We start from the raw sequence: 20,881 nt of genomic DNA, 5'->3' as shown, positions 1-20,881 counted from the left end.
ATTCTGGGTCCTGAGTTTGGGAACTGTTGTTAATACAACAGTTCTGGGTCCTGGGTTTGGGGACTGTAGTTAATATAACAGTCCTGCTTCCTGGGTTTGGGCTCTGTAGTTAATACAGCCATTCTGGGTCCTGAGTTTGGGAACTGTTGTTAATACAACAGTTCTGGGTCCTGGGTTTGGGGACTGTAGTTAATACAACAGTTCTGGGTCCTGGGTTTGGGGACTGTAGTTAATACAGCAGTTCTGGGTCCTGGGTTTGGGACTGTAGTTAATACAGCAGTTCTGGGTCCTGAGTTTGGGGACTGTAGTTAATACAACAGTTCTGGGTCCTGGGTTTGGGGACTGTAGTTAAAAGAACAGTTCTAGGTCCTGGGTTTGGGGACTGTAGTTGATACAGCAGTTCTGTGTCCTGGGTTTGGGGACTGTAGTTAATACAACAGTTCTGGGTCCTGGGTTTGGGCTCTGTAGTTAATACAGCAGTTCTGGGTCCTGGGTTTGGGCACTGTAGTTAATACAGCAGTTCTGGGTCCTGGGTTTGGGGACTGTAGTTAATACAACAGTTCTGGGTCCTGGGTTTGGGGACTGTTGTTAATACAGCAGTTCTGGGTCCTGGGTATGGGCTCTGTAGTTAATACAGTAGTTCTGGGAACTGAGTTTGGGGACTGTATTTAATACAGCAGTTCTGGGTCCTGGGTTTGGGCTCTGTAGTTAATACAGTAGTTCTGGGTCCTGAGTTTGGGGACTGTATTTAATACAGCAGTTCTGGGTCCTGGGTTTGGGGACTCTAGTTCATACAGAAGTTCTGGGTCCTGAGTTTGGGGACTGTCGTTAATACAACAGTTCTGGGTCCTCGGTTTGGGGACTGTAGTTAATACAGCAGTTCTGGGTCCTGAGTTTGGGGACTGTCGTTAATACAACAGTTCTGGGTCCTGGGTTTGGGGACTGTAGTTAATGCAACAGTTCTGGGTCCTGGGTTTGGGCTCTGTAGTTAATACAACAGTCCTAGGTTTGGGGACAGTAGTTAATACAGCAGTTCTGGGTCCTGAGTTTGGGGACTGTAGTTAATACAGCAGTTCTGGGTCCTGAGTTTGGGGACTGTAGTTAATACAGCAGTTCTGGGTCCTGAGTTTGGGGACTGTAGTTAATACAGCAGTTCTGTGTCCTGAGTTTGGGAACTGTAGTTAATACAGCAGTTCTGGGTCCTGAGTTTGGGGACTGTAGTTAATACAGCAGTTCTGGGTCCTGGGTTTGGGGACTGTCGTTAATACAACAGTTCTGGGTCCTGAATATGGGGACTGTAGTTAATACAGCAGTTCTGGGTCCTGGGTTTCGGGACTGTAGTTCATACAACAGTTCTGGGTCCTGAGTTCGGGGACTGTAGTTAATACAGCAGTTCTGGGTCCTGGGTTTGGGGACTGTAGTTAATGCAACAGTTCTGGGTCCTGGGTTTGGCCTCTGTAGTTAATACAGCCATTCTGCGTCCTGAGTTTGTGGACTGTAGTTAATACAACAGTTCTGGGTCCTGGGTTTGGGGACTGTAGTTAATACAGCAGTTCTGGGTCCTGGGTTTGGGGACTGTAGTTAGTACAATAGTTCTGGGTCCTGAGTTCGGGGACTGTAGTTAATACAGCAGTTCTGGGTCCTGGGTTTGGGGACTGTAGTTAGTACAATAGTTCTGGGTCCTGGGTTTGGCTCTGCAGTTCATACAGCCATTCTGGGTCCTGAGTTTGGGGACTGTAGTTAATACAACAGTTCTGGGTCCTGGGTTTGGGGACTGTAGTTAATACAACAGTTCTAGGTCCTGGGTTTGGGGACTGCAGTTATTACAGCAGTTCTGGGTCCTGGGTTTGGGGACTGCAGTTAATACAACAGTTCTGGGTCCTGGGTTTGGGGACTGCAGTTAATACAGCAGTTCTGGGTCCTGGGTTTGGGACTGTAGTTAATACAGCAGTTCTGGGCCCTGGGTTTGGGGACTGTAGTTAAAAGAACAGTTCTGGGTCCTGGGTTTGGGGACTGTAGTTGATACAGCAGTTCTGTGTCCTGGGTTTGGGAACTGTAGTTAGTACAACAGTTCTGGGTCCTGGGTTTGGTACTGTAGTTAATACAACAGTTCTGGGTCCTCGGTTTGGGGACTGTAGTTAATACAACAGTTCTGGGTCCTGGGTTTGGGGACTGTAGTTGATACAGCAGTTCTGTGTCCTGAGTTTGGGAACTGCAGTTAATACAGCAGTTCTGGGTCTTGAATTTGGGCTCTGTAGTTAATACAATAGTTCTGGGTCCTGGGTTTGGGCTCTGTAGTTAATACAGCAGTTCTGGGTCTTGAGTTTGGGGACTGTAGTTAATACAGCAGTTCTGGGTCCTGGGTTTGAGGACTGCAGTTAATACAGCAGTTCTGGGTCCTGGGTTTGAGGACTGTAGTTAATACAACAGTTCTGGGTCCTTGGCTCATGGACTGCAGTTAATACAACAGTTCTGGGTCCTGGGTTTGAGGAGTGTAGTTAATACGGCAGTTCTGGCTCCTGGGTTTGGGGACTGTAGTTAATACAGCAGTTCTGGGTCCTGGGTTTGGGGACTGTCGTTAATACAGCAGCTCTGTGTCCTGGGTTTGGGGACTGTAGTTAATACTGCAGTTCTGGGTCCTGGGTTTGGGGACTGGAGTTAATACAGCAGTTCTGGGTCCTGGGTTTGAGGACTGTAGTTAATACGGCAGTTCTGGGTCCTGGGTGCGGGGACTGTAGTTAATACAGCATTTCTGGGTCCTGTGTTTGGGGACTGTAGTTAATACAGCAGTTCTGGGTCCTGGTTTGGGGACTGTAGTTAATACAACAGTTCTGGACCCTTCTCTCATGGACTGCAGTTAATACAGCAGTTCTGCGTCCTGGGTTTGAGGACTGTAGTTAATACGGCAATTCTGGGTCCTGGGTTTGGGGACTGTAGTTAATACAGCAGTTCTGGGTCCTGGGTTTGGGGACTGTAGTTAATACAGCAGTTCTGGGTCCTGGGTTTGAGGACTATAGTTAATACGGCAGTTCTGGGTCCTTGGTGCGGGGACTGTAGTTAATACAGCATTTCTGGGTCCTGAGTTTGGGGACTGTAGTTAATACAGCAGTTCTGGGTCCTGGTTTGGGGACTGTAGTTAATACAACAGTTCTGGGTCCTGGGATTGGGCTCTGTAGTTAATACAGCCATTCTGGGTCCTGAATTTGGGGACTGTAGTTAATACAGCAGTTCTGCTTCCTGGGTTTGGGCTCTGTAGTTAATACAGCCATTCTGGGTCCTGAGTTTGGGAACTGTTGTTAATACAACAGTTCTGGGTCCTGGGTTTGGGGACTGTAGTTAATATAACAGTTCTGCTTCCTGGGTTTGGGCTCTGTAGTTAATACAGCCATTCTGGGTCCTGGGTTTGGTACTGTAGTTACTACAACAGTTCTGGGTCCTCGGTTTGGGGACTGTAGTTAATACAACAGTTCTGGGTCCTGGGTTTGGGGACTGTAGTTGATACAGCAGTTCTGTGTTCTGAGTTTGGGAACTGTAGTTAATACAGCAGTTCAGGGTCCTGGGTTTGGGGACTGTAGTTAATACAACAGTTCTGGGTCCTGGGTTTGGGCTCTGTAGTTAATACAGCTGTTCTGGGTCCTGGGATTGGGCACTGTAGTTAATACAGCAGTTCTGGGTCCTGGGTTTGGGGACTGTAGTTAATACAACAGTTCTGGGTCCTGGGTTTGGGGACTGTTGTTAATACAGCAGTTCTGGGTCCTGGGTTTGGGCTCTGTAGTTAATACAGTAGTTCTGGGTCCTGAGTTTGGGGACTGTATTTAATACAGCAGTTCTGGGTCCTGGGTTTGGGGACTCTAGTTCATACAGAAGTTCTGGGTCCTGAGTTTGGGGACTGTCGTTAATACAACAGTTCTGGGTCCTCGGTTTGGGGACTGTAGTTAATACAGCAGTTCTGGGTCCTGAGTTTGGGGACTGTCGTTAATACAACAGTTCTGGGTCCTGGGTTTGGGGACTGTAGTTAATGCAACAGTTCTGGGTCCTGGGTTTGGGCTCTGTAGTTAATACAACAGTCCTAGGTTTGGGGACAGTAGTTAATACAGCAGTTCTGCGTCCTGAGTTTTGGGACTGTAGTTAATACAGCAGTTCTGGGTCCTGGGTTTGGGGACTGTCGTTAATACAACAGTTCTGGCTCCTGAATATGGGGACTGTAGTTAATACAGCAGTTCTGGGTCCTGGGTTTCGGGACTGTAGTTCATACAACAGTTCTGGGTCCTGAGTTCGGGGACTGTAGTTAATACAGCAGTTCTGGGTCCTGGGTTTGGGGACTGTAGTTAATGCAACAGTTCTGGGTCCTGGGTTTGGCCTCTGTAGTTAATACAGCAGTTCTGGGTCCTGAGTTTGGGGACTGTAGTTAATACAGCAGTTCTGGGTCCTGGGTTTGGGGACTGTAGTTAATACAACAGTTCTGGGTCCTGGGTTTGGGGACTGTAGTTAGTACAATAGTTCTGGGTCCTGGGTTTGGCTCTGCAGTTCATACAGCCATTCTGGGTCCTGAGTTTGGGGACTGTAGTTAATACAACAGTTCTGGGTCCTGGGTTTGGGGACTGTAGTTAATACAACAGTTCTGGGTCCTGGGTTTGGGGACTGCAGTTAATACAGCAGTTCTGGGTTCTGGGTTTGGGGACTGCAGTTAATACAGCAGTTCTGGGTCCTGGGTTTGGGACTGTAGTTAATACAGCAGTTCTGGGTCCTGAGTTTGGGGACTGTCGTTAATACAACAGTTCTGGGTCCTGGGTTTGGGGACTGTAGTTAAAAGAACAGTTCTGGGTCCTGGGTTTGGGGACTGTAGTTGATACAGCAGTTCTGTGTCCTGGGTTTGGGAACTGTAGTTAGTACAACAGTTCTGGGTCCTGGGTTTGGTACTGTAGTTAATACAACAGTTCTGGGTCCTCGGTTTGGGGACTGTAGTTAATACAACAGTTCTGGGTCCTGGGTTTTGGGACTGTAGTTGATACAGCAGTTCTGTGTCCTGAGTTTGGGAACTGCAGTTAATACAGCAGTTCTGGGTCCTGGGTTTGGGGACTGTAGTTAATACAGCAGTTCTGGGTCCTGGGTTTGGGCACTGTACTTAATACAGCAGTTCTGGTTCCTGGGTGCGGGGACTGTAGTTAATACAACAGTTCTGGGTCCTGGGTTTGGGGACTGTAGTTAATACAGCAGTTCTGGGTCCTGGGTTTGGTCTCTGTAGTTAATACAGTAGTTCTGGGTCCTGAGTTTGGGGACTGTAGTTAATACAGTGGATCGGGGTCCTGGGTTTGGGGACTGTAGTTAATACGGCAGTTCTGGGTCCTGGGTTTGAGGACTGTAGTTAATACGGCAGTTCTGGGTCCTGAGTTTGGGGACTCTAGTTCATACAGAAGTTCTGGGTCCTGGGTTTGGGCTCTGTAGTTAATACAACAGTCCTAGGTTTGGGGACTGTAGTTAATACAGCAGTTCTGGACCCTTGTCTCATGGACTGTAGTTAATACAGCAGTTCTGGGTCCTGGGTTTGAGGACTGTAGTTAATACGGCAGTTCTGGGTCCTGAGTTTGGGGACTGTAGTTAATACAGCAGTTCTGGGTCCTGGGTTTGGGGACTGTAGTTAATACAGCAGTTCTGGGTCCTGAGTTTGGGCTCTGTAGTTAATACAACAGTCCTAGGTTTGGGGACTGTAGTTAATACAGCAGTTCTGGACCCTTGTCTCATGGACTGTAGTTAATACAGCAGTTCTGGGTCCTGGGTTTGGGGACTGTAGTTAATGCAACAGTTCTGGGTCCTGGGTTTTGGCTCTGTAGTTAATACAGCAGTTCTGGGTCCTGAGTTTGGGGACTGTAGTTAATACAGCAGTTCTGGGTCCTGGGTTTGGGGACTGTAGTTAATACAACAGTTCTGGGTCCTGGGTTTGGGGACTGTAGTTAGTACAATAGTTCTGGGTCCTGGGTTTGGGCTCTGTAGTTAATACAGCAGTTCTGGGTCCTGGGTTTGAGGACTGCAGTTAATACAGCAGTTCTGGGTCCTGGGTTTGAGGACTGCAGTTAATACAGCAGTTCTGGGTCCTGGGTTTGAGGACTGTAGTTAATGCAGCAGTTCTGGGTCCTTGGCTCATGGACTGTAGTTAATACAACAGTTCTGGGTCCTGGGTTTGAGGACTGTAGTTAATACGGCAGTTCTGGGTCCTGGGTTTGGGGACTGTAGTTAATACAGCAGTTCTGGGTCCTGGGTTTGGGGACTGTACTTAATACAGCAGTTCTGGGTCCTGGGTTTGGGGACTGTAGTTGATACAGCAGTTCTGGGTCCTGGGTTTGGGCTCTGTAGTTAATACAACAGTCCTAGGTTTGGGGACAGTAGTTAATACAGCAGTTCTGGGTCCTGGCTTTGGGGACTGTCGTTAATACAACAGTTCTGGGTCCTCGGTTTGGGGACTGTCGTTAATACAACAGTTCTGGGTCCTGGGTTTGGGGACTGTAGTTAATGCAACAGTTCTGGGTCCTGGGTTTGGGCTCTGTAGTTAATACAACAGTCCAAGGTTTGGGGACAGTAGTTAATACAGCAGTTCTGGGTCCTGAGTTTGGGGACTGTAGTTAATACAGCAGTTCTGGGTCCTGGGTTTGGGGACTCTAGTTCATACAGAAGTTCTGGGTCCTGACTTTGGGGACTGTCGTTAATACAACAGTTCTGGGTCCTGGGTTTGGGGACTGTCGTTAATCCAACAGTTCTGGGTCCTGGGTTTGGGGACTGTAGTTAATGCAACAGTTCTGGGTCCTGGGTTTGGGCTCTGTAGTTAATACAACAGTCCTAGGTTTGGGGATAGTAGTTAATACAGCAGTTCTGGGTCCTGGGTTTGGGGACTGTAGTTAATACAACAGTTCTGGGTCCTGAATTTGGGGACTGTAGTTCATACAGCAGTTCTGGGTCCTGGGTTTGGGGACTGTAGTTCATACAACAGTTCTGGGTCCTGAGTTCGGGGACTGTAGTTAATACAGCAGTTCTGGGTCCTGAGTTTGGGGACTGTAGTTAATACAGCAGTTCTGGGTCCTGGGTTTGGGGACTGTCGTTAATACAACAGTTCTGGGTCCTGGGTTTGGGGACTGTAGTTAATGCAACAGTTCTGGGTCCTGGGTTTGGGCTCTGTAGTTAATACAACAGTCCAAGGTTTGGGGACAGTAGTTAATACAGCAGTTCTGGGTCCTGAGTTTGGGGACTGTAGTTAATACAGCAGTTCTGGGTCCTGGGTTTGGGGACTCTAGTTCATACAGAAGTTCTGGGTCCTGACTTTGGGGACTGTCGTTAATACAACAGTTCTGGGTCCTGGGTTTGGGGACTGTCGTTAATCCAACAGTTCTGGGTCCTGGGTTTGGGGACTGTAGTTAATGCAACAGTTCTGGGTCCTGGGTTTGGGCTCTGTAGTTAATACAACAGTCCTAGGTTTGGGGATAGTAGTTAATACAGCAGTTCTGGGTCCTGGGTTTGGGGACTGTAGTTAATACAACAGTTCTGGGTCCTGAATTTGGGGACTGTAGTTAATACAGCAGTTCTGGGTCCTGGGTTTGGGGACTGTAGTTCATACAACAGTTCTGGGTCCTGAGTTCGGGGACTGTAGTTAATACAGCAGTTCTGGGTCCTGAGTTTGGGGACTGTAGTTAATACAGCAGTTCTGGGTCCTGGGTTTGGGGACTGTAGTTAATGCAACAGTTCTGGGTCCTGGGTTTGGGCTCTGTAGTTAATACAGCAGTTCTGGGTCCTGAGTTTGGGGACTGTAGTTAATACAGCAGTTCTGGGTCCTGGGTTTGGGGACTGTAGTTAATACAACAGTTCTGGGTCCTGGGTTTGGGGACTGTAGTTAGTACAATAGTTCTGGGTCCTGGGTTTGGGCTCTGTAGTTAGTACAGCAGTTCTGGGTCCTGAGTTTGGGGACTCTGGTTAATACAGAAGTTCTGGGTCCTGAGTTTGGGGACTGTAGTTAACACAGCATTTCTGGGTCCTTGGCTCATAGACTGCAGTTAATACAGCAGTTCTGTGTCCTGAGTTTGGGGACTGTAGTTAATACAGCAGTTCTGGGTCCTGGGTTTGGGCTCTGTAGTTAATACAACAGTTCTGGGTCCAGGGTTTGGGCTCTGTAGTTAATACAGCAGATCTGGGTCCTGAGTTTGGGGACTGTAGTTAATACAACAGTTCTGGGTCCTCGGTTTGGGGACTGTAGTTAATACAGCAGTTCTGGGTCCTGGGTTTGAGGACTGTAGTTAATGCAGCAGTTCTGGGTCCTGGGTTTGAGGACTGTAGTTAATACGGCAGTTCTGGGTCCTGGGTGCGGGGACTGTAGTTAAAACAGCAGTTCTGGGTCCTGGGTTTGGGGACTGTAGTTCATACAACAGTTCTGGGTCCTGGGTTTGGGGACTCTAGTTCATACAGAAGTTCTGGGTCCTGACTTTGGGGACTGTCGTTAATACAACAGTTCTGGGTCCTGGGTTTGGGGACTGTCGTTAATCCAACAGTTCTGGGTCCTGGGTTTGGGGACTGTAGTTAATGCAACAGTTCTGGGTCCTGGGTTTGGGCTCTGTAGTTAATACAACAGTCCTAGGTTTGGGGATAGTAGTTAATACAGCAGTTCTGGGTCCTGGGTTTGGGGACTGTAGTTAATACAACAGTTCTGGGTCCTGAATTTGGGGACTGTAGTTAATACAGCAGTTCTGGGTCCTGGGTTTGGGGACTGTAGTTCATACAACAGTTCTGGGTCCTGAGTTCGGGGACTGTAGTTAATACAGCAGTTCTGGGTCCTGAGTTTGGGGACTGTAGTTAATACAGCAGTTCTGGGTCCTGGGTTTGGGGACTGTAGTTAATGCAACAGTTCTGGGTCCTGGGTTTGGGCTCTGTAGTTAATACAGCAGTTCTGGGTCCTGAGTTTGGGGACTGTAGTTAATACAGCAGTTCTGGGTCCTGGGTTTGGGGACTGTAGTTAATACAACAGTTCTGGGTCCTGGGTTTGGGGACTGTAGTTAGTACAATAGTTCTGGGTCCTGGGTTTGGGCTCTGTAGTTAGTACAGCAGTTCTGGGTCCTGAGTTTGGGGACTCTGGTTAATACAGAAGTTCTGGGTCCTGAGTTTGGGGACTGTAGTTAACACAGCATTTCTGGGTCCTTGGCTCATAGACTGCAGTTAATACAGCAGTTCTGTGTCCTGAGTTTGGGGACTGTAGTTAATACAGCAGTTCTGGGTCCTGGGTTTGGGCTCTGTAGTTAATACAACAGTTCTGGGTCCAGGGTTTGGGCTCTGTAGTTAATACAGCAGATCTGGGTCCTGAGTTTGGGGACTGTAGTTAATACAACAGTTCTGGGTCCTCGGTTTGGGGACTGTAGTTAATACAGCAGTTCTGGGTCCTGGGTTTGAGGACTGTAGTTAATGCAGCAGTTCTGGGTCCTGGGTTTGAGGACTGTAGTTAATACGGCAGTTCTGGGTCCTGGGTGCGGGGACTGTAGTTAATACAGCAGTTCTGGGTCCTGTGTTTGGGGACTGTAGTTAATACAGCAGTTCTGTGTCCTGATTTGTGGACTGTAGTTAATACAACAGTTCTGGACCCTTCTCTCATGGACTGTAGTTAATACAGCAGTTGTGGGTCCTGGGTGCAGGGACTGTAGTTAATACAACAGTTCTGGGTTATGGGTTTGGGCTCTGTAGTTAGTACAGCAGTTCTGGGTCCTGAGTTTGGGGACTCTGGTTAATACAAAAGTTCTGGGTCCTGAGTTTGGGGACTGTAGTTAACACAGCATTTCTGGGTCCTTGGCTCATAGACTGCAGTTAATACAGCAGTTCTGTGTCCTGAGTTTGGTGACTGTAGTTAATACAGCAGTTCTGGGTCCTGGGTTTGGGCTCTGTAGTTAATACAACAGTTCTGGGTCCAGGGTTTGGACTCTGTAGTTAATACAGCAGATCTGGGTCCTGAGTTTGGGGACTGTAGTTAATACAACAGTTCTGGGTCCTGGGTTTGTGGACTGTAGTTAATACAGCAGTTCTGGGTCCTGGGTTTGAGGACTGTAGTTAATGCAGCAGTTCTGGGTCCTGGGTTTGAGGACTGTAGTTAATACGGCAGTTCTGGGTCCTGGGTGCGGGGACTGTAGTTAATACAGCAGTTCTGGGTCCTGTGTTTGGGGACTGTAGTTAATACAGCAGTTCTGTGTCCTGATTTGTGGACTGTAGTTAATACAACAGTTCTGGACCCTTCTCTCATGGACTGTAGTTAATACAGCAGTTGTGGGTCCTGGGTGCAGGGACTGTAGTTAATACAACAGTTCTGGGTCCTGGGTTTGGGGACTGTAGTTAATACAACAGTTCTGCTTCCTGGGTTTGGGGACTGTAGTTAATACAACAGTTCTGGGTCCTGGGTTTGGGCTCTGTAGTTAATACAGCAGTTCTGGGTCCTGAGTTTGGGGACTGTAGTGAATACAGCAGTTCTGGGTCCTGGGTTCGGAGACAGTAGTTAATACAACAGTTCTGGGTCCTGGGTTTGGGGACTGTAGTTAGTACAATAGTTCTGGGTCCTGGGATTGGGCTCTGTAGTTAATACAGCAGTTCTGGGTCTTGAGTTTGTGGACTGTAGTTAATACAGCAGTTCTGGGTCCTGGGTTTGGGGACTGTAGTTAATACAGAAGTTCTGGTTCCTGAGTTTGGGGACTGTAGTTAACACAGCAGTTCTGGGTCCTTGGCTCATGGACTGCAGTTAATACAGCAGTTCTGTGTCCTGAGTTTGGGGACTGTAGTTAATACAGCAGTTCTGGGTCCTGGGTTTGGGCTCTGTAGTTAATACAACAGTTCTGGGTCCTGGGTTTGGCCTCTGTAGTTAATACAGCCATTCTGGGTCCTGAATTTGGGGACTGTCGTTAATGCAGTAACTCTCGGGCTGGGCTCAGGGACTGTAGTGAATGCAGTAACTATGGGTGTGGACTCAAGGACTGTAGTTAATGCAGTAATTCTGGGTCTGTGGTTTGGAGACTGTAGTTAATGCAGTAATTCTGGGTCTGTGGTTTGGAGACTGTAGTTAATGCAGTAAATCTGGGTCTGGGTTTGGAGACTGTAGTTAATGCAGTAAATCTGGGTCAGGGTTTGGAGACTGTAGTTAATGCAGTAACTCTGGGTCTGGGTTTGGGGACTGTAGTTCATGCAGTAAATCTGGAACTGGGTTTGGGGTTTGTAGTTAATGCATTAAATCTGGGTCAGGGTTTGGAGACTGTAGTTAATGCAGTAACTCTGGGTCTGGGTTAAGGAACTGCAGTTAATGCAGTAACTCTGGGAGTGGGTTTGGGGACATTAGTTAATGCAGTAACTCTGGGTCGGGGTTTGGGGACTGTGGTTACTGCAGTAACTCTGGGTCTGGGTTTGGGGACTGTAGTTAATGCAGTAACTCTGGGTCTGGGTTTAGGAAATGTAGTTAATGCAGTAACTCTGGGTCTGAGTTTGGGGACTGTATTTACTGCAGTAACTCTGGGTCTGGGTTTAGAAACTGTAGTTAGTGCAGTAACTCTCGTCTAGTTTTGGGGACTGTAGTTAATGCAGTCACTCTGGGTCTGAGTTTAATAACTGTAGTTAATGCAGTAACTCTGGTCTGGTTTTAGGGACTGTAGTTAATGCAGTCACTCTGGGTCTGGGTTTAATAACTGCAGTTAATGCAGTAACTCAGGTCTGGTTTTGGGGACTGTAGTTAATGCAGTAACTCTGGGTCTGGGCTCAGTGAGTGTAGTTAATGAAGTAACTCTGTGTCTGGGTTTGGGGACTGTAGTTAATGCAGTAACTCTGGGTCTGGGTTTAATAACTGTAATTAATGCAGTAACTCTGGGACTGGGTTTGGGGACTGTAGTTAATGCAGTCACTCTGGGTCTGGGTTTAATAACTGTAGTTAATGCAGTAACTCTGGTCTGGTTTTGGGGACTGTAGTTAATGCACTAACTCTGGGTCTGGGCTCAGGGAGTGTAGTTAATGAAGTAACTCTGTGTCTGGGTTTGGGGACTGTAGTTAATGCAGTCACTCTGGGTCTGGGTTTAATAACTGTAATTAATGCAGTAACTCTGGTCTGGTTTTGGGGACTGTAGTTAATGCAGTCACTCTGGGTCTGGGTTTAATAACTGTAATTAATGCAGTAACTCTGGTCTGGTTTTGGGGACTGTAGTTAATGCAGTAACTCTGGTCTGGTTTTGGGGACTGTAGTTAATGCAGTAGTTCTGGGTCTGTGTTTGGCGACAGCAGTTAATGCAGTAACTCTGGTCTGGTTTTGGGGACTGTAGTTAATGCAGTAACTCTGGTCTGGTTTTGGGGACTGTAGTTAATGCAGTAACTCTGGTCTGGTTTTGGGGACTGCAGTTAATGCAATAACTCTGGGTCTGGGCTCAAGGACTGGAGTTAGTGCAGTAACTCTGGGTGTCTGTTCGGTGACTGCAGTTAATGCAGTGACTCGAGGTCTGGGCAGAGGGAGTGTAGTTAATGCAGTAACTCTGGGTCTGGGTTTGGGGACTGTAGTTACTGAAGTAACTCTGGGTCTGCGTTTGGGGACTGTAGTTAATGCAGTAACTCTGGGTCTGGGCACAGGGACAGGAGTTAATGCAGTAACTCTGGGTCTTGGTTTGGGGACTGCAGTTAAGACAGTAACTCTGGGTCTGGGCTCAGGGACTGTAATTAATGCAGTAACTCTGGGTCTGTGTTTTGGGACTGGAGTTAATGCAGTAACTCTGGGTCTTAGTTTGGGGACTGTAGTTAATGCAGTAACTCTGGGACTAGGTTTGGGGACAGCAGTTAATGCAGTCACTCTGGGTCTGGGTTTAGGAACTGTAGTTAATGCAGTAACTCGGGATCTGGGTTTAGGAACTGTAGTTAGTGCAGTAACTCTGGGACGAGGTTTGGGGACTGTAGTTAATGCAGTAACTCTGGGTCTTAGTTTGGGGACTGTAGTTAATGCAGTAACTCTGGGACTAGGTTTGGGGACAGCAGTTAATGCAGTCACTCTGGGTCTGGGTTTAGGAACTGTAGTTAGTGCAGTAACTCTGGGACGAGGTTTGGGGACTGCAGTTCGTGCAGTAAACCTGGGTCTGTGTATGGCGACTGTGTTAATGCAGTAACTCTGGGACTGAGTTTGGAAACTGTCGTGAATACAGTAATTCTGGGTCTGGGTTTGGGGACTGTAGTTAATGCAGTAGCTCTGGGTCTGGGTTTAGGAACTGTAGTTAATGCAGTTACTCGGGATCTGGGTTTAGGAACTGTACTTAATGCAGAAACTCTGGGACTAGGTTTGGGGACAGCAGTTAATGCAGTCACTCTGGGTCTGGGTTTAGAAACTGTAGTTAAAGCAGTAACTCTGGGTCTGGTTTTGGGGACTGTAGTTAATGCAGTAACTCTGGGTCTGGGTTTGGGGACTGTAGTTAATGCAGTAACTCTGGGTCTGGGTTTAACAACTGTAGTTAATGCAGTAACTCTGGTCTGGTTTTGGGGACTGTAGTTATTGCAGTAACTCTGGGTCAGGGCTCAGGGAGTGTAGTTAATGAAGTAACTCTGTGTCTGGGTTTGGGGACTCTAGTTAATGCAGTAACTCGGGGTCTTGGTTTGGGGACTGTAGTTAATGCAGTAACTCTGGGTCTGGGTTTGGGGACTGTAGTTAATGCAGTAACTCTGGGTCTGGGTTTGGGGACTGTAGTTAATGCAGTAACTCTGGGACTGGGTTTGGGGACTCTAGTTCGTGCAGTAACTCATGGTCTTGATTTGGGGACTGTAGTTAATGCAGTAACTCTGGGTCTGTGTTTTGGGACTGTAGTTAATGCAGTAACTCTGGGTCTGTGTTTTGGGACTGTAATTAATGCAGTAACTCTGGGACTGAGTTTGGAAACTGTCGTGAATACAGTAACTCTGGGTCTGGGTTTGGGGCCTGTAGTTAATGCAGTAGCTCTGGGTCTGGGTTTAGGAACTGTAGTTAATGCAGTTACTCGGGATCTGGGTTTAGGAACTGTAGTTAATGCAGAAACTCTGGGACTAGGTTTGGGGACAGCAGTTAATGCAGTCACTCTGGGTCTGGGTTTAGAAACTGTAGTTAAAGCAGTAACTCTGGGTCTGGGTTTGGGGACTGTAGTTAATGCAGTAACTCTGGGTCTGGGTTTGGGGACTGTAGTTCATGCAGTAACTCTGGGTCTGGGTTTAACAACTGTAGTTAATGCAGTAACTCTGGTCTGGTTTTGGGGACTGTAGTTATTGCAGTAACTCTGGGTCTGGGCTCAGGGAGTGTAGTTAATGAAGTAACTCTGTGTCTGGGTTTGGGGACTATAGTTAATGCAGTAACTCTGGGTCTGGGTTTGGGGACTGTAGTTCATGCAGTAACTCTGGGTCTGGGTTTAACAACTGTAGTTAATGCAGTAACTCTGGTCTGGTTTTGGGGACTGTAGTTATTGCAGTAACTCTGGGACTGGGCTCAAGGACTGTAGTTAGTGCAATAACTCTGGGTCTTGGCTCAAGGACTGTAGTTAGTGCAGTAACTCTGGGTGTCTGTTCGGTGACTGCAGTTAATGCAGTGACTCTAGGTCTGGGCAGAGGGAGTGTAGTTAATGCAGTAAGTCTGGGTCTGGGTTTGGGGACTGTAGTTAAAGCAGTAACTCTGGGTCTGGGTTTGGGGACTGTAGTTAATGCAGTAACTCAGGGTCTGGGTTTGGGGACTGTAGTTAATGCAGTAACTCTGGGTCTGGGTTTGGGGACTCTAGTTAATGCAGTAACTCGGGGTCTTGGTTTGGGGACTGTAGTTAATGCAGTAACTCTGGGTCTGGGTTTGGGGACTGTAGTTAATGCAGTAACTCTGGGTCTGGGTTTGGGGACTCTAGTTAATGCAGTAACTCGGGGTCTTGGTTTGGGGACTGTAGTTAATGCAGTAACTCTGGGTCTGGGTTTGGGGACTGTCGTTAATGCAGTAACTCTGGGTCTGGGTTTCGGGACTGTAGTTAATGCAGTAACTCTGGGTCTGGGTTTGGGGCCTGTAGTTAATGCAGTAACTCTGGGTCTGGGTTTGGGGACTGTCGTTAATGCAGTAACTCTGGGTCTGGGTTTGGGGACTGTAGTTAATGCAGTAACTCTGGGTCTGTGTTTGGGGACTGTAGTTAATGCAGTAACTCTGGGTCTGGGTTTGGGGACTGTAGTTAATGCAATAACTCTGGGTCTGGGTTTGGGGACTGTAGTTATTGCAGTAACTCTGGGTCTGGGCTCAGGGAGTGTAGTTAATGAAGTAACTCTGTGTGGGTTTGGGGACGATAGTTAATGCAGTAACTCTGGGTCTGGGTTTGGGGAGTGTAGTTAATGCAGTAACTCTGGGTCTGGGTTTGGGGACTGTAGTTAATGCAGTAACTCTGGGTCTGGGTTTGGGGAGTGTAGTTAATGCAGTAACTCTGGGTCTGTGTTTGGCGACAGCAGTTAAAGAAGTAACTCTGGGACTGGGCTCAAGGACTGTAGTTAATGCAATAACTCTGGGTCTTGGCTCAAGGAGTGTAGTTAGTGCAGTAACTCTGGGTGTCTGTTCGGTGACTGCAGTTAATGCAGTGACTCTAGGTCTGGGCAGAGGGAGTGTAGTTAATGCAGTAAGTCTGGGTCTGGATTTGGGGTCTGCAGTTAATGCAGTCACTCTTGGTCTGGGTTTCGGGACTGTAGGTAATGCAGTAACTCAGGTCTGGGTTTGGGGACTGTAGTTAATGCAGTAACTCTGGGTCTGGGTTTGGGGACTGTAGTTAAAGCAGTAACTCTGGGTCTGGGTTTGGGGACTGTCGTTAATGCAGTAACTCAGGGTCTGGGTTTGGGGACTGTCGTTAATGCAGTAACTCTGGGTCTGGGTTTGGGGACTGTAGTTAATGCAGTAACTCTGGGTCTGGGTTTGGGGACTCTAGTTAATGCAGTAACTCGGGGTCTTGGTTTGGGGACTGTAGTTAATGCAGTAACTCTGGGTCTTTGTTTTGGGACTGTAATTAATGCAGTAACTCTGGGTCTGTGTTTGGGGATTGTAGTTAATGCAGTAACTCTGGGTCTGGGTTTGGGGACTGTAGTTAATGCAGTAACTCTGGGTCTGGGTTTGGGGACTCTAGTTAATGCAGTAACTCTGGGTCTTGGTTTGGGGACTGTAGTTAATGCAGTAACTCTGGGTCTGTGTTTTGGGACTGTAGTTAATGCAGTAACTCTGGGTCTGTGTTTTGGGACTGTAATTAATGCAGTAACTCTGGGTCTGTGTTTGGGGACTGTAGTTAATGCAGTAACTCTGGGTCTTAGTTTGGGGACGGCAGTTCGTGAAGTAAATCTGGGTCTGTGATTGGCGACTGTGTTAATGCAGTAACTCTGGGACTGAGTTTGGAAACTGTCGTGAATTCAGTAACTCTGGGTCTGGGTTTGGAGTCTGCAGTTAATGCAGTAACTCTGGGTCTGTGTTTGGGGACTGTAGTTAATGCATTAACTCTGGGTCTGGTTTTGGAACTGTAGTTATGCAGTTACTCGGGATCTGGGTTTAGGAAGTGTAGTTAATGCAGTAACACTGGGTCTGGGTTTGGGGACTGTAGTTAATGCAGTAACTCTGGGTCTGGGTTTGGGGACTGTAGTTAATGCAGTAACTCTGGGTCTGAGTTTGGGGACTGCAATTAATGCAGTAACTCTGGGTCTGAGTTTGGGCACTGTGGTTAATGCAGTAACTCTGGGACTGGGTTTGGAGTCTGCAATTAATGCAGTAACTCTGGGTCTGGGTTTATAAACTGTAGTTAATGCAGTAACTCTGGGTCTGGGTTTGGGGACTGTAGTTAAAGCAGTAATTTTGTGTCTGGTTTTGGGGACTGTAGTTAATGCAGTAACTCTGGTCTGGTTTTGGGGACTGTAGTTAATGCAGTAACTCTGGGTCTGGGTTTGGGGACTGTAGTTAATGCAGTAAATCTGGAACTGGGTTTGAGTTTTGTAGTTAATGCAGTAATTCTGGGTCAGGGTTTGGAGACTGTAGTTAATGCAGTAACTCTGGGTCTGGGTTTGGGGACTGCAGTTAATGCAGTAGCTCTGGGTCTGTGTTTGGGGACTGTAGTTAATGCAGTAACTCGGGATCTGGGTTTAGGAACTGCAGTTAGTGCAGTAACTCTGGGACTAGGTTTGGGCACAGCAGTTAATGCAGTAACTCTGGGTCTGGGTTTAGGAACTGTAGTTAATGCAGTAACTCAGGGTATGAGTTTGGGGACAGTATTTACTGCACTAACTCTGGGTCTGAGTTTGGGGACAGTATTTACTGCAGTAACTCTGGGTCTGGGTTTAGAAACTGTAGTTCATGCAGTAACTCTGGGTCTGAGTTTGGGGACTGCAATTAATGCAATAACTCTGGGTCTGTGTTTGGGCACTGTGGTTAATGCAGTAACTCTGGGACTGGGTTTGGAGTCTGCAATTAATGCAGTAACTCTGGGTCTGGGTTTATAAACTGTAGTTAATGCAGTAACTCTGGGTCTGGGTTTGGGGACTGTAGTTAAAGCAGTAATTTTGTGTCTGGGTTTGGGGACTGTAGTTAATGCAGTAACTCTGGTCAGGTTTTGGGGACTGTAGTTAATGCAGTAACTCTGGGTCTGGGTTTGGGGACTGTAGTTAATGCAGTAAATCTGGGTCAGGGTTTGGAGACTGTAGTTAATACAGTAACTCTGGGTCTGGGTTTGGGGACTGCAGTTAATGCAGTAGCTCTGGGTCTGGGTTTAGGAACTGTAGTGAATGCCGTAACTCTGGGAGGGGGTTTGGGGACATTAGTTAATGCAGTAACTCTGGGTCTGGGTTTGGGGACTGTAGTTACTGCAGTAACTCTGGGTCTGAGTTTGGGGACTGTAGTTAATGCAGTAACTCTGGGTCTGGGTTTAGGAACTGTTGTTCATGCAGTAACTCTGGGTCTGGGATTGGGGACTGTAGTTAATGCAGTAACACTGGGTCTGAGTTTGGGGACTGTAGTTAATGCAGTAACTCTGGGTCTGGGTTTAGGAACTGTAGTTAATACAGTAACTCTGGGTGTGGGTTTCGGAACTGTGGTTAATGCAGTAATTCTGGGACTGGGTTTGGGGACTGTAGTTAATGCAGTAACTCTGGGTCTGAGTTAGGGGACTGTAGTTAATGCAGTAACTCTGGGTCTGGGTTTGGGGACTGCAGGTAATGCAGTAACTCTGGGACTGGGTTTGGGGACTGTAGTTAATGCAGTAACTCTTGGTCTGTATTTGGGGACTGTAGTTAATGCAGTAACTCTGGGTCTGGGCTCAGGGAGTGTAGTTCATGCAGTAACTCTGGGTCTGGGTTTGGGGACTGTAGTTAATGCAGTAACTGTGGGTCTGGGCGCAAGGACTGTAGTTAATGCAGTAACTCTGGGTCTGTGTTTGGGGACAGTAGTTAATGCAGTAACTCTGGGTCTGTGTTTGGGTACTGTAGTTAATGCAGTAACTCTGGGGCTGGGCTCATGGACTGCAGTCAATGCAGTAACTCTGGGTCTGGGTTTGGGGACAGTAGTTAATGCAGTAACTCTGGGTCTGTGTTTTGGGACTGTAATTAATGCAGCAACTCTGGGTCTGTGTTTTGGGACTGTAGTTAATGCACTAACTCTGGGACTGAGTTTGGAAACTGTCGTGAATACAGTAACTCTGGGTCTGGGCTCAGGGACTGCAGTTAATGCAGTAACTCTGGGTCTGGGTTTAGGAACTGTAGTTATGCAGTTACTCGGGATCTGGGTTTAGGAACTGTAGTTAGTGCAGTAACTCTGGGACTTGGTTTGGGGACAGCAGTTAATGCAGTCACTCTGGGTCTGGGTTTAGGAACTGTAGTTAATGCAGTAACTCGGGATCTGGGTTTAGGAACTGTAGTTACTGCAGTAACTCTGGGTCTGAGTTTGGGCACTGTGGTTAATGCAGTAACTCAGGGTCTGAGTTTGGGGACAGTATTTACTGCACTAACTCTGGGTCTGAGTTTGGGGACAGTATTTACTGCAGTAACTCTGGGTCTGGGTTTAGAAACTGTAGTTAATGCAGTAACTCTGGGTCTGAGTTTGGGGACTGCAATTAATGCAGTATCTCTGGGTCTGAGTTTGGGCACTGTGGTTAATGCAATAACTCTGGGACTGGGTTTGGAGTCTGCAATTAATGCAGTAACTCTGGGTCTGGGTTTATAAACTGTAGTTAATGCAGTAACTCTGGGTCTGGGTTTGGGGACTGTAGTTAAAGTAGTAATTTTGTGTCTGGGTTTGGGGACTGTAGTTAATGCAGTAACTCTGGGTCTGGGTTTAAGAACAGTAGTTAATGCAGTAACTCTGGTCTGGTTTTGGGGACTGTAGTTAATGCAGTAACTCTGGGTCTGGGTTTGGGGACTGTAGTTAATGCAGTAAATCTGGAACTGGGATTGGGGACTGTAGTTAATGCAGTAACACTGGGTCTGAGTTTGGGGACTGTACTTAATGCAGTAACTCTGGGTCTGGGTTTAGGAACTGTAGTTAAAACAGTAACTCTGGGTGTGGGTTTCGGAACTGTGGTTAATGCAGTAAATCTGGGACTGGGTTTGGGGACTGTAGTTAATGCAGTAACTCTGGGTTTGGGTTTGGGGACTGCAGGCAATGCAGTAACTCTGGGACTGGGTTTGGGGACTGTAGTTAATGCAGTAACTCTGGGTCTGTATTTGGGGTCTGTAGTTAATGCAGTAACTCTGGGTCTGGGCTCAGGGAGTGTAGTTCATGCAGTAACTCTGGGTCTGGGTTTGGGGACTGTAGTTAATGCAGTAACTGTGGGTCTGGGCGCAAGGACTGTAGTTAATGCAGTAACTCTGGTGCTGGGCTCATGGACTGTAGTTAATGCAGTAACTCTGGGTCTGGGTTTGGGGACAGTAGTTAATGCAGTAACTCTGGGTCTGTGTTTTGGGACTGTAATTAATGCAGCAACTCTGGGTCTGTGTTTTGGGACTGTAATTAATGCAGTAACTCTGGGTCTGTGTTTGGGGCCTGTAGTTAATGCACTAACTCTGGGACTGAGTTTGGAAACTGTCGTGAATACAGTAACTCTGGGTCTGGGCTCAGGGACTGCAGTTAATGCAGTAACTCTGGGTCTGGGTTTAGGAACTGTAGTTATGCAGTTACTCGGGATCTGGGTTTAGGAACTGTAGTTAGTGCAGTAACTCTGGGACTTGGTTTGGGGACGGCAGTTAATGCAGTCACTCTGGGTCTGGGTTTAGGAACTGTAGTTAATGCAGTAACTCGGGATCTGGGTTTAGGAACTGTAGTTAATGCAGTAACTCGGGATCTGGGTTTAGGAACTGTAGTTAATGCAGTAACTCGGGATCTGGGTTTAGGAACTGTAGTTACTGCAGTAACTCTGGGTCTGAGTTTGGGCACTGTGGTTAATGCAGGAACTCTGGGACTGGGTTTGGGGACTGTAGTTAATGCAGTAACTCTGGGTCTGAGTTTGGGGACAGTATTTACTGCAGTAACTCTGGGTCTGGGTTTGGGGACTGTAGTTAATGCAGTAACTCTGGGTCTGTGTTTGGGGACTGTAGTTAATGCAGTAACTCTGGGTCTGAGTTTGGGCACTGTGGTTAATGCAGTAACTCTGGGACTGGGTTTGGGGACTGCAGTTAATGCAGTAACTCTGGGTCTGAGTTTGGGCACTGTGGTTAATGCAGTAACTCTGGGACTGGGTTTGGGGACTGTAAATAATGCAGTAACTCTGGGTCTGGGTTTATAAACTGTAGTTAATGCAGTAACTCTGGGTCTGGGGTTGGAGACTGTAGTTAAAGCAGTAATTTTGTGTCTGGGTTTGGGGACTGTAGTTAATGCAGTAACTCTGGGTCTGGGTTTGGGGACTGTAGTTAAAGCAGTAAT

The 20,881-nt window shown here is 47.4% G+C and overlaps 1 protein-coding gene across 1 annotated transcript in view; it reads left to right on the top strand.

The window, feature by feature from the left end:
* Positions 1–20,881, top strand: part of LOC137347841 (protein AMBP-like) — a 522,339-nt gene that overhangs the window by 13,329 nt on the left and 488,129 nt on the right. The gene's annotated exons all lie outside the window — the stretch shown is intronic.

The sequence above is a fragment of the Heterodontus francisci genome, chromosome 32 (genome assembly GCF_036365525.1).
Source record: "Heterodontus francisci isolate sHetFra1 chromosome 32, sHetFra1.hap1, whole genome shotgun sequence".
Lineage (NCBI taxonomy): Eukaryota > Metazoa > Chordata > Chondrichthyes > Heterodontiformes > Heterodontidae > Heterodontus > Heterodontus francisci.
Note: the sequence above shows the minus strand (reverse complement) of the source record. Positions and strands in the feature narration are given on the sequence as shown.